The sequence below is a fragment of the Hemiscyllium ocellatum genome, chromosome 34, assembly GCF_020745735.1.
Source record: "Hemiscyllium ocellatum isolate sHemOce1 chromosome 34, sHemOce1.pat.X.cur, whole genome shotgun sequence".
Lineage (NCBI taxonomy): Eukaryota > Metazoa > Chordata > Chondrichthyes > Orectolobiformes > Hemiscylliidae > Hemiscyllium > Hemiscyllium ocellatum.
Genome location: NC_083434.1, coordinates 39,020,699 through 39,030,464, shown reverse-complemented (window position 1 = coordinate 39,030,464; position 9,766 = coordinate 39,020,699). Strand labels below are relative to the sequence as shown.

At 44.3% G+C, this 9,766-nt stretch overlaps 1 protein-coding gene across 2 annotated transcripts in view; it reads left to right on the top strand.

The window, feature by feature from the left end:
- The window catches only part of LOC132832244 (CUB domain-containing protein 1-like), a 114,256-nt gene that overhangs the window by 28,715 nt on the left and 75,775 nt on the right, over positions 1–9,766 (top strand). The window lies entirely within an intron of this gene.

The window sequence follows — 9,766 nt, the reverse complement described above, 5'->3', positions numbered from 1 at the left end:
TGGTCTGGAGTCCCCTGTTAGGCCAGACCAGGTAAGTATGGCAGATTTCCTTCCCTAAATTAGTGAACCAGATGGGTTTTTCCAACAATAGTTTCATGCAACGTCATCTCTGGATTCCTTTAAGAATCAGACTTTCTCCAGCTGCACTTGCTCATCTTCCTGTACCCATGTAAACACGAGGCCATCCAGTATCTGCTGCCCTGTGTCTTACCCTACACCATGTCCTGTTGCCCTGTCACTCCTGTGCTTGCTGACCTACATCTGCATTGGCTCGAGGTCAAACAACATCTTTGTTTTATAGTTCTCATCCTTCTTCTCAAAATCCTTTCTAACCTCAACCCTCCTCCTCATTCTAATCTCCTCTAGTCTCACAATCCTCTGAAATATCTGCACGCTGCGAACACTAACCTGTTGTGTAACCCAAATTTCATCAATCAGTCACACATTCGGGTGCCTGGATCCTAAGGTTTGGAATTCCCTCCTTGCACTTCACACCTCTCTGAAGATGCTTATTTCTCAAAAATTATGTTCAGGTACCACGCACGAGGCTATTTATAAGGGCCCATGATGTTGGAGGTTGAGGATTAGCTGACTCATGGAAGACAATGTTGGGATAAGGGGTCATTTTCAGATGACAGCTATACTAATGGAGTTCCACTGGGTTCAGTGCTGGGTCTACATTTACTTATAATACAAATTGGATAAGGGAAGTGATTATACTGTTAGAATATTTGTGGATGACACCAAAATAGGTGGGAAGGCAAGTTGTGAGGATGACATAAGGAGTCTATAGAGGAATATAGACAGCCTACGTGAGTGGGGAAAACAAACTTGGCAAATGGAATATCATGTCTGGTTATACATAGAATGGAAAAAGACCCTTCAGTCCAATTAGTCCATTCTAACCATGTTCCTTAACCAGGCTAGCCCATATCCCTCCAAACCTTTCCTAGTCATGTATTTATCCAAATCTCTTTTAAAAATGTCATAAATGTACCTGCATCCACCACTTCCTCTGGCAGTTCATTCCACTTGACTGGAACAATAAAGAAGCTGACTATTATATAAATGAGTAAAAGCACAGAAGGATTTGGGAATCTGGGGAAAGATAGACTGGCATTGGAGGCAGTCCAGAGAAGATTTACTAGTTTGATCCAGGGTATGGAGGGACTGTCTGATGAGGAGAGGTTGAGTAGATTAGGCTTGTACTCATTGCAGTTTAGCAGAAATGAAAAAAACCTTATTGAAGTAAAGGAAGATTCCAAGGTGATTTGACAGGGTAGAAGTGAAGAGGTCATTTCCTGCTTTGGGAGAGGCAAGGACTTTAGGGCAGCACCTCGGATAAGTCCAATGAAGAGAAGAATCTCTTTGAAGGTAATGAATCTGTGGAATTCCTCACTGCGGAAGGCTGGAGAGGCTGGGTCATTGAGAATATTGAAGGTTAAGCTAGAAAGATTTTACAAGGGCTGAAGAAATTCTGAAGATGACTCATTGGACTCAAAACATTAACTGGGTTTTCTTTCACCACAGAAGCTTCCAGACCCACTGAGTTTCTCCAGCACTTACTGCTTTTACTTTCAACACTTTTTTTAGTGAGTAATGAAAGGCCATGGGGAAAAGACAGGAAAGTGGAGGTGAGGATTGTCATATCAGGCGTGAGCTCATTTGATAGCGGAGTGGACTCAGTGGGCTGAATGATCTACATCTCCTCCTACATCTTACGGTTGTTTATATTTGACCATGTTTTTGATCATCTGATACAATTACTTATATTATTCATTGATGTGATGTGGGCATGGCTGGCTAATCTGGCGTTTATTACCCATTCCAGATTGTCTGTGTGAACGTGGTGTAAGCTGCCACCTCAAAGGTCTGAAGTCTTTGGAGTACAGAGACACCCCTGTATTGTTCGGGAGGGAGTCCTGGGAATATGTTAATTTCATACACACCCCGTGTATAAGACCATAAGACATAGGAGCAGAAATGAGGCCATTCAGCCCATCGAGTCTGCTCCACCATTCAATCATGGCTGTTAAGCTTCTCAGCCCCTTCCTCCCACTTTCTTCCCATAACACTGGATCCCCTTGATATTCAAGAACTTCACGATCTCAGTCTTTAAACATATTCATGACCTGGCCTCCACAGCCTTCTGAGGCAATGACTTCCATAGATTCACCACTCTCTGGCTGAAGAGGTTTCTCCTTATCTCCATTCTAAAAGGTCTCCTCCCTTAACCCAAGGCTGTGCCCTCAGGTCATAGTCTCTCCTACCAATGGAAATATCTTTGCAACAACCACACTGTCCAGGCCATTCAGCATTCTGTATGTTCCAATTAGATGCCTCCCTCATCCTTCTAAGCTCTGTCAAGTATAAACCCAGAGTTTTCAAGTGTTCCTTATCTGTTAAGCTTTTCATTCCTCGGACCATTCTCGTAAATCCTTCCTCAGATATAGGGTCCAAAACTGCGCACATTTCCGGCATAAACTCTTGATCAGGAAGGGTTGATGAAGGACTGATGTCTGAAACATTAATTCTCCTGCTCCTCGGATGCTGCCAGACCTGCTGTGCTTTTCTAGCACCACACTCTCGACTCTGAGGTGCAGCATCTGTGGTCCTCACTTTCTCCAAACATGGCCTGACCAGAGCCTTATAGACCCTCAGGAGCACATCCAACTTTTATATTCAAGTCCTCTCAAAGTAAATGACATCATTGCATTTGCCTTCCTAACTGACTCAACCTGTGAGTTTACACTAAGAGAACTCTGCACTAGAACTCCCAAGTCTCTTTGCACTTCAGATTTCTGAATTTTGTCCCCATTTAGAAAACAGTCCATGTTCTATTCTTCCTACCAAAGTGCATGACCTCACACTTTCCCATGTTGTACTCCATCTTGTTTGCCACTTGTTTGCTGACTTTCTTAACCTGTCTAAATCCTTCTGCAGCCTCCTCAATACTACCTGTCCCTCTACCTATCTTGGTATCATCTGCAAACTTAGCCAGAATGCCGTCAGTTCCTTCATCTAGATCGTTAATGTATAAAGTGAAATGTTGCGGTCCCAATATTGAGCCTTGCAGAACACCAGTTGTCACCGGCTGCTGTCCTGGGAAGGAGCCTTTTATCCCTGCTTTCTGCCAGACAGTCAAAGCTTCTATCCAGGCTAGCACCTTGCCTCTGACACAGTGGGCCCTTACCTTACTCAGTAACCGCCTGTGCCTTGTCAAAGGCCTTCTTGAAATCCAGTTAGATAACATCCATTGGCTCTCCTTGGCCTAACCTGCTCGTTACTTTTGCAAAGAAGTTTAGCAGATTTGTCAGGCTTGACCTCCCCATGGATGAAATCATGCTGACTTTGCCCTATTTTACCATATACTTCCAAGTATTCAGAATCTCATCCTTCACAATGGATTCCAGGATCTTGCCCACAACCGAGATTAAGCGAATTGGTCTGTAATTTTCCGTCTTTTTTTCTTACTCCCTTTTTAAACACAGTGTCACATTAGCAATGTTCCAGTCTTCTGGGACCTTCCCTGATTCTAGCAATTCCTGAAAAATCACCAATAACGCCTCCACTATCTCTTCAGCTATCTCCCGTAGAACTCTGGGGTGTAGGCCATCTGGACCTGGTGATTTATCCACCTTCAGGCCATTCAGTTTTTCTAGCACCTTCTCCTTGGTGATGGCCACCACACTCCGCTCTGCCCCCTCACTAACTTGATTTTTTAGGATATTACTCATGTGTTTGTCTTCATGGTGGAAGACTGACATGAAGTAATTATTCAGTTCCTCAGCCATTTCCTTGTTCCCCACTACTTTCTCTTTGGTGTTATTTTTCAGTGACCTGATGTCCACTTTTGCCCTTTGTATATCTAAAGAAGCTCTTACAGTCTTCCTTTATATTACTGGCTAGCTTGCCCTCATACTTAATCTTCTCCCTCCTCATATCTTTTTCTATTGCCCTCTTTTGATCTTTGTAAGCTTCTCAATCCTCTGGTTTCCCACTGCCCCTCATCACATTATATGCTTTCTGTTTTGTTTTTATGCCATGCCTGACTTCCCCAGTCATCTGTGGTTGCCTCATCCTCCCTCAGCTTTAATTGTCCATTGATGATTGTTACCTCCTTCAAGGTAATGAGCTGCCTTCTGGAACCGCTGCAGTGCTTTGGGACTATGGACACCCACGGTGGTGTTTGGGAGAGAGTTCCAGGATTTTGATCCAATGACAATGAAGGAACGGTGATATCTAGTTCCAAGTCAGAATGGAGTGTGGAGGACCATAAGACATAGGAGTGGAAGTAAGGCCATTCGGCCCATCGAGTCCACTCCGCCATTCAATCATGACTGATGGACATTTCAACTCCACTTACCAGCACTCTCCCCGTAGCTCTTAAGTCCTCGTGACATCAAGTCACGAGGAGAGTGAACTTTGCAAGGGGACGGTGTTCCTGCATGCCACACATTGTCTCTCACTTGAGCGTTACAAAACAATGGGATGTTTTGTTATGTTAAATAAATAAAAATTGTTGATTCTCTGCGGACACTGGGTTAAATGTTACATGTTCCTGCTCTTATTGTCACACTCTACTTCTCCCGCTGTCTGTGTGCTCTCAGATTGCATGCTTGATATCCAATCTCCGTGTAGCTAAATGTGTTATGGCTGGGCATTTGGAAGGCTAAAGACATTGGTTCTGGTCTCTGCCACAAGTATTAGATCCTTGCCTTCACTGTTGTCCTACCCTCTACCTGTGTGTAAAGCTGAGACTGATTCGATGGAAGATTGGTGAGATGCTGGAAATCGAGAAAAGTCATGCAGGAGAGTGCACACCCTAGAAAATTCACCTACGTATGGTTTGGGACAGTTATATTGCTTAGTAACATCCAAATCAGAATCAATCAAAGGAAATGTCTGTTTAAATAGCCACCTGGTTCTAATGGAGGTTGATACCAGTGTGACTGTGTCCGTGATCGCAGGTGGGACAGGGGTCTCTGTGTCTGCCTCATCAAAGCCTGAAACATTAGCCCCATGCTGTCTAACAATGCTACAAGAGCTTCTAGGGTCCAACAGTAGGTGGTCCTCCCCATGAAGCCAATCCGTGTGCTTTGGGATCACGGGTTTAAATTGCACTGCTGCAGCTGGTGAAACTGAAATTCCATGAATAAATCCAAAGGAGGAGCTCGTCCCCATGATGGTGACCTTGAAACTGCCATCAAATCTAGTGAAAACCCACCAGGTTCATGATCTGTATGGACTTCATTAAGGCGTTCAACAAGGTTCCCCATGGGAGACTGATTAGCAAGGTTAGATCTCATGGAATACAGGGAGAACTAGCCATTTGGATACAGAACTGGCTCAAAGGTAGAAGACAGAGGGTGGTGGTGGAAGGTTGATCTTCAGACTGGAGGCATGTGACCAGTGGAGTGCCACAAGGATTGGTGCTGGGCCCTATACATTTTGTCATTTACATAAATGATTTGGATGTGAGCATAAGAAGTACAGTTAGTAAGTTTGCAGATGACACCAAAATTGGAGGTGTAGTGGACAGCGAAGAGGGTAACCTCAGATTACAACAGGATCTTGACCAGATGGGCCAATGGGCTGAGAAGTGGCAGATGGCGTTTAATTCAGATAAATGTGAGATGCTGTATTTTGGGAAAGCAAATCTTAGCAGGACTTATACACATACACATAATGGTAAGGTCCTAGGGAGTGTTGCTGAACAGAGAGACCTTGGAGTGCAGGTTCATAGCTCCTTGAAAGTGGAGTCGCAGGTAGATAGGGTAGTGAAGAAGGCGTTTGGTATTGAATACAGGAGTTGGGAGGTCATGTTGCACTGTACAGGACATTGGTTAGGCCACTGTTGGAATATTGCATGCAATTCTGGTCTCCTTCCTATCAGAAGGATGTTGTGAAATTTGAACAGGTTCAGAGAAGATTTATAAGGATGTTGCCAAGGCTGGAGGATTTGAGCTATAGGGAGAGGTTGAACAGGCTGTGGCTGTTTTCCCTGGAGTTTCGGAGGCTGAGGGGTGACCTTATAGAGGTTTACAAAATTATGAGGGGCATGGATAGGATAAATAGACAAAGTAATTTCCCTGGGGTGGGGGAGTCTAGAGCTAGAGCACATAGGTTTAGGGTGAGAGGGGAAAGATATAAAAGAGACCTATGGGGTAACTATTTCACACAGAGGGTGGTTCGTGTATGGAATGAGCTGCCAGAGGATGTGGTAGAAGCTGGTACAGTTGCAACATTTAAGAGGCATTTGAATGGGTATATGAATAGGAAGGGTTTGGAGGGATATGGGCCGGGTGCTGGCAGGTGGGACGAGATTGGGTTGGGATATCTGGTCGGCATGGACGGGTTGAACCGAAGGGTCTGTTTCCATGCTGTACATCTCTATGAGGCAAGAATCTCTGCCCTTCTGACCCTGCCTGGCAAGCTGCTGCTGTTCAAAGGCCGATAGAGATGACAAAGCCAGTTGCTGTTACCTGGTGACAGTTACATTCCATAAAAAACAACATGGACAAACTCTTTGCTGAGGTGAGATTTCGTCGATCTGGCTAAAATGCAAGGAGAGTGTCCTAACCTAAGATAAGGAAAATGTCCTAACCTCTGAGCCAGGAAACCCACATTCAGGTCCCAACCTCTCCTCCAGATGTTTGTAATAACGTCTCTGAGCAGGTTCACAGAATTCCCACAGTGGCAGATCGAGCCTAACCAGTCCATTGAGTCTGAGCCAACCTTCTGAAGAGCATCCCCCCGCTATCCTGGTAATCTGACATTTACCATGGCTCACCCACCTAGACTACACATTACTAAACACTATATGGAGCAATCTAGCATGGCCAATCCACCTAACCTGCACATCTTTGAACTGTGGGAAGAAACCGGAGCACCCGGAGGAAACCCACGCAGACACAGAGAGAATGTGCAGAAAGTACCACTGAGCCACCATGCTGCAATTAGTTAGAAACTATTCTGTACTTAATTGGTGGTGCATCCATTAGAAGCTGGAATGGTGCAATCGCTTGCATTGACAGAATTAAACCGAAAAGAACCTTTAATTGGATTTTCCTTCAGAATTGAAGCTTGGATCGTTCACCCACAACAAATCAAAGTAAATTGCTGCCGGACGAGCCATAGAATTAATTGCATTACGGTGATTTTGATGGATAGGAAATCTGCGAGAATGTTCAGTTAATTGACCATTAGAAATCCAATTGTATTCTAATGCTGTCAGTTAATGGCTACTGTGTGACAGGTTAGCTTTATCGAGCAATTTGGAACATGGCTTTGTGAGGTGCAGTTAATTAGTTGGAGAGTGACAGTTAATCTATGCTGACTGTGATTTCTGCTCTGTGATATTTGGTGAGCCTGTGCATAGAGAGCAGGGTGTTGTATGAAATGGAACGTCGATGTTTTTGACTACTGGCAAAACAAAATTACAGGAGATCACAATGAATGAGCTAACAACCCCATGGAATGCAAAGTGCTGATGCTTAATCTGTGAAAGTAAAGAAATGTTTCTCATTTCAGAGGGATAACCCTGAGGCTTTGCGGAGAGTCACACATTTATAGTACTTACGTAAGCTTGCTTATGTGTGTCACATACTGGACTGAAACAGGCCAATCAGTCCTTACTGGGATTTTTCTCCACGTGAGCTTTGCTCTGCAAAAGGAATTGGGTGCTATGGGGGTTAGTGAGGCCATAATCAGACCTGCTATGATTTTACTGACTACAGAAGTAGGTCTGATGGGCCAAATGGCTGATTCCTGCTCCTTTTTGGATATGTTTATCTTAGACATTAGTAGAACCACAAGCTGAGTGCTTTGGCAGGTTGTAAGACTTGGTAACTGTGATGAAACATATTCTGGAGGTTTTGGCCACATGACTTGCCTCTGCACACCAGCCATTGATGAGCCATTGCATCCATCAGTGTGACACACCATTGTCACCCCCTGCCAATTGTGGGAAATTACTCATTACTCCACCCAATCGGGTGGCCATGTCAGTCACACAGCGTTGTTCCCCATTTTTGATATTTTCTTTCTCATAAAGAGAGACTGTGTTTTCTGACATTGTGAAGGAGTCATGTGGTACATGCAGGAAGTTCTGCTCATGCACAGTTTGTAAAACACTCCACCAGTAAAAAAAAACATGGTGCCTAAATAAGCACGATAAGTAATAAGCAAACGGGGCAGAATGACAACATTGGCAGGGAGTACTGCACTCGGTGTCTGACTCAGATACACTGAATGTGTTTTTGGGGATTCACAGCAGACATTCAGAAAGATAAATGTTCAAAGAAAATGACAAAAATACCTCTCTTTTAATGCCCCTGTGATTGTTCTCCAGGCTTGCATAGAGCAATGTCTTAGAAATTGGCTGACCTTGGAGAACAGTCACAGGGGCATTAAAAGAGGGACACTTTTTGCCACTTTCTTTGGACATTTATATTGGAGGGATAATGACCTGAGGAACATCTCTCTCTCTCTCTCTCTCTCTCTCTCTCTCTCTCTCTCTCTCTCTCTCTCTCTCTCTCTCTCTCTGATTCAACATGGGCTACAAATCAAGTGCTGAACATAGGGATTAGAGTAGTTAGGTGATTGTGTTTGACCGGCATGGATGTGATGGGCTGAAGAGCATTTTACTGTGCTGTCGATCTCTGACTCTTCCCACTGCCAAGTGAAAGTCATGCATTGCACAAGTCGAGTGCTGCATCGTGTTGCTGGTGACACCACAGCACTGGTCCTGGGAGTATTTTATTAAGTCCGTTTTGTCATGTCAAGAGAACATTTAAATTTATTGAGTTCAGCTGCATAGTAATCATATTTAGAATCATTAAAGGCTTGCATCTGTGTCTTTTCATTGGCCGTTTTCATCTTTCTGTCTCCTTGCCCTGGGCTACAGACATCCTGGAAATGGCTGTTATTAATATCATTCAGTGATTCATTCTCAAAGTTTGTTTCTCTACATCTGTCTTCTCCTTTCTCGCCAACCTGCGGGAGAGAGGCCTGTCTTCAAGGGTGGGCGGGCTCACCTGAGTTTGGATCCTGGTGTGGACTGGGGTGGGAAGATTAAAGAGTTTGATATCCGGCAGCTGCATTGTGGTGTTCTCCGATATCCCAGGTATCGGCTGTTTGCTGTGTTCAGGTGAAGGAGTTCCCAACCAAACGTCCTTGCGGTTCCCTGCATGCACATGACGATCCTATTTATAAGTGTCCCAGGCAATCAAAGACATAATAAATGACAGCCACAGTGGATATAGATCAGCCATCATCTCACTGAATGGTGTAACAGGCTTGAAGAGCTGACTGGTCAGCTCCTGTCACTGAACTTTCTACACACTAGATCACAAGTGTCATCTTGAAGGGGGTTAACAATGGAATCTGCAAACTAATTGAGTTATCATTTACAAATTTATTGTCACATATACAGAACAACCTTAATCATCTGAAAGAGACGGGTAGGGAGTTTTTTTTATGGGACCTTGAGATCTTGTTTGAATAATCCGAAATTCGGATAATTGGCGTTTGGGTAATCGAGGATGTTCTGTATCTAGGGAGATACACTGAAAAGTGTTCTGTTGCCATACTATGGCACCATTTTGAGGAATAAAAGAGTGAAAGGAAAGTACTTAAATAAGAGTTCATCCTCATCAGCTGGTGTCCAGGACCTTTGCAAAGTCCACACCCTGGGCCTACCGCCTCCGGGGAGTCCCCGCTACTTCATCACTGCAGCTGACACCCCGTCACCAGTCCCAGGAGT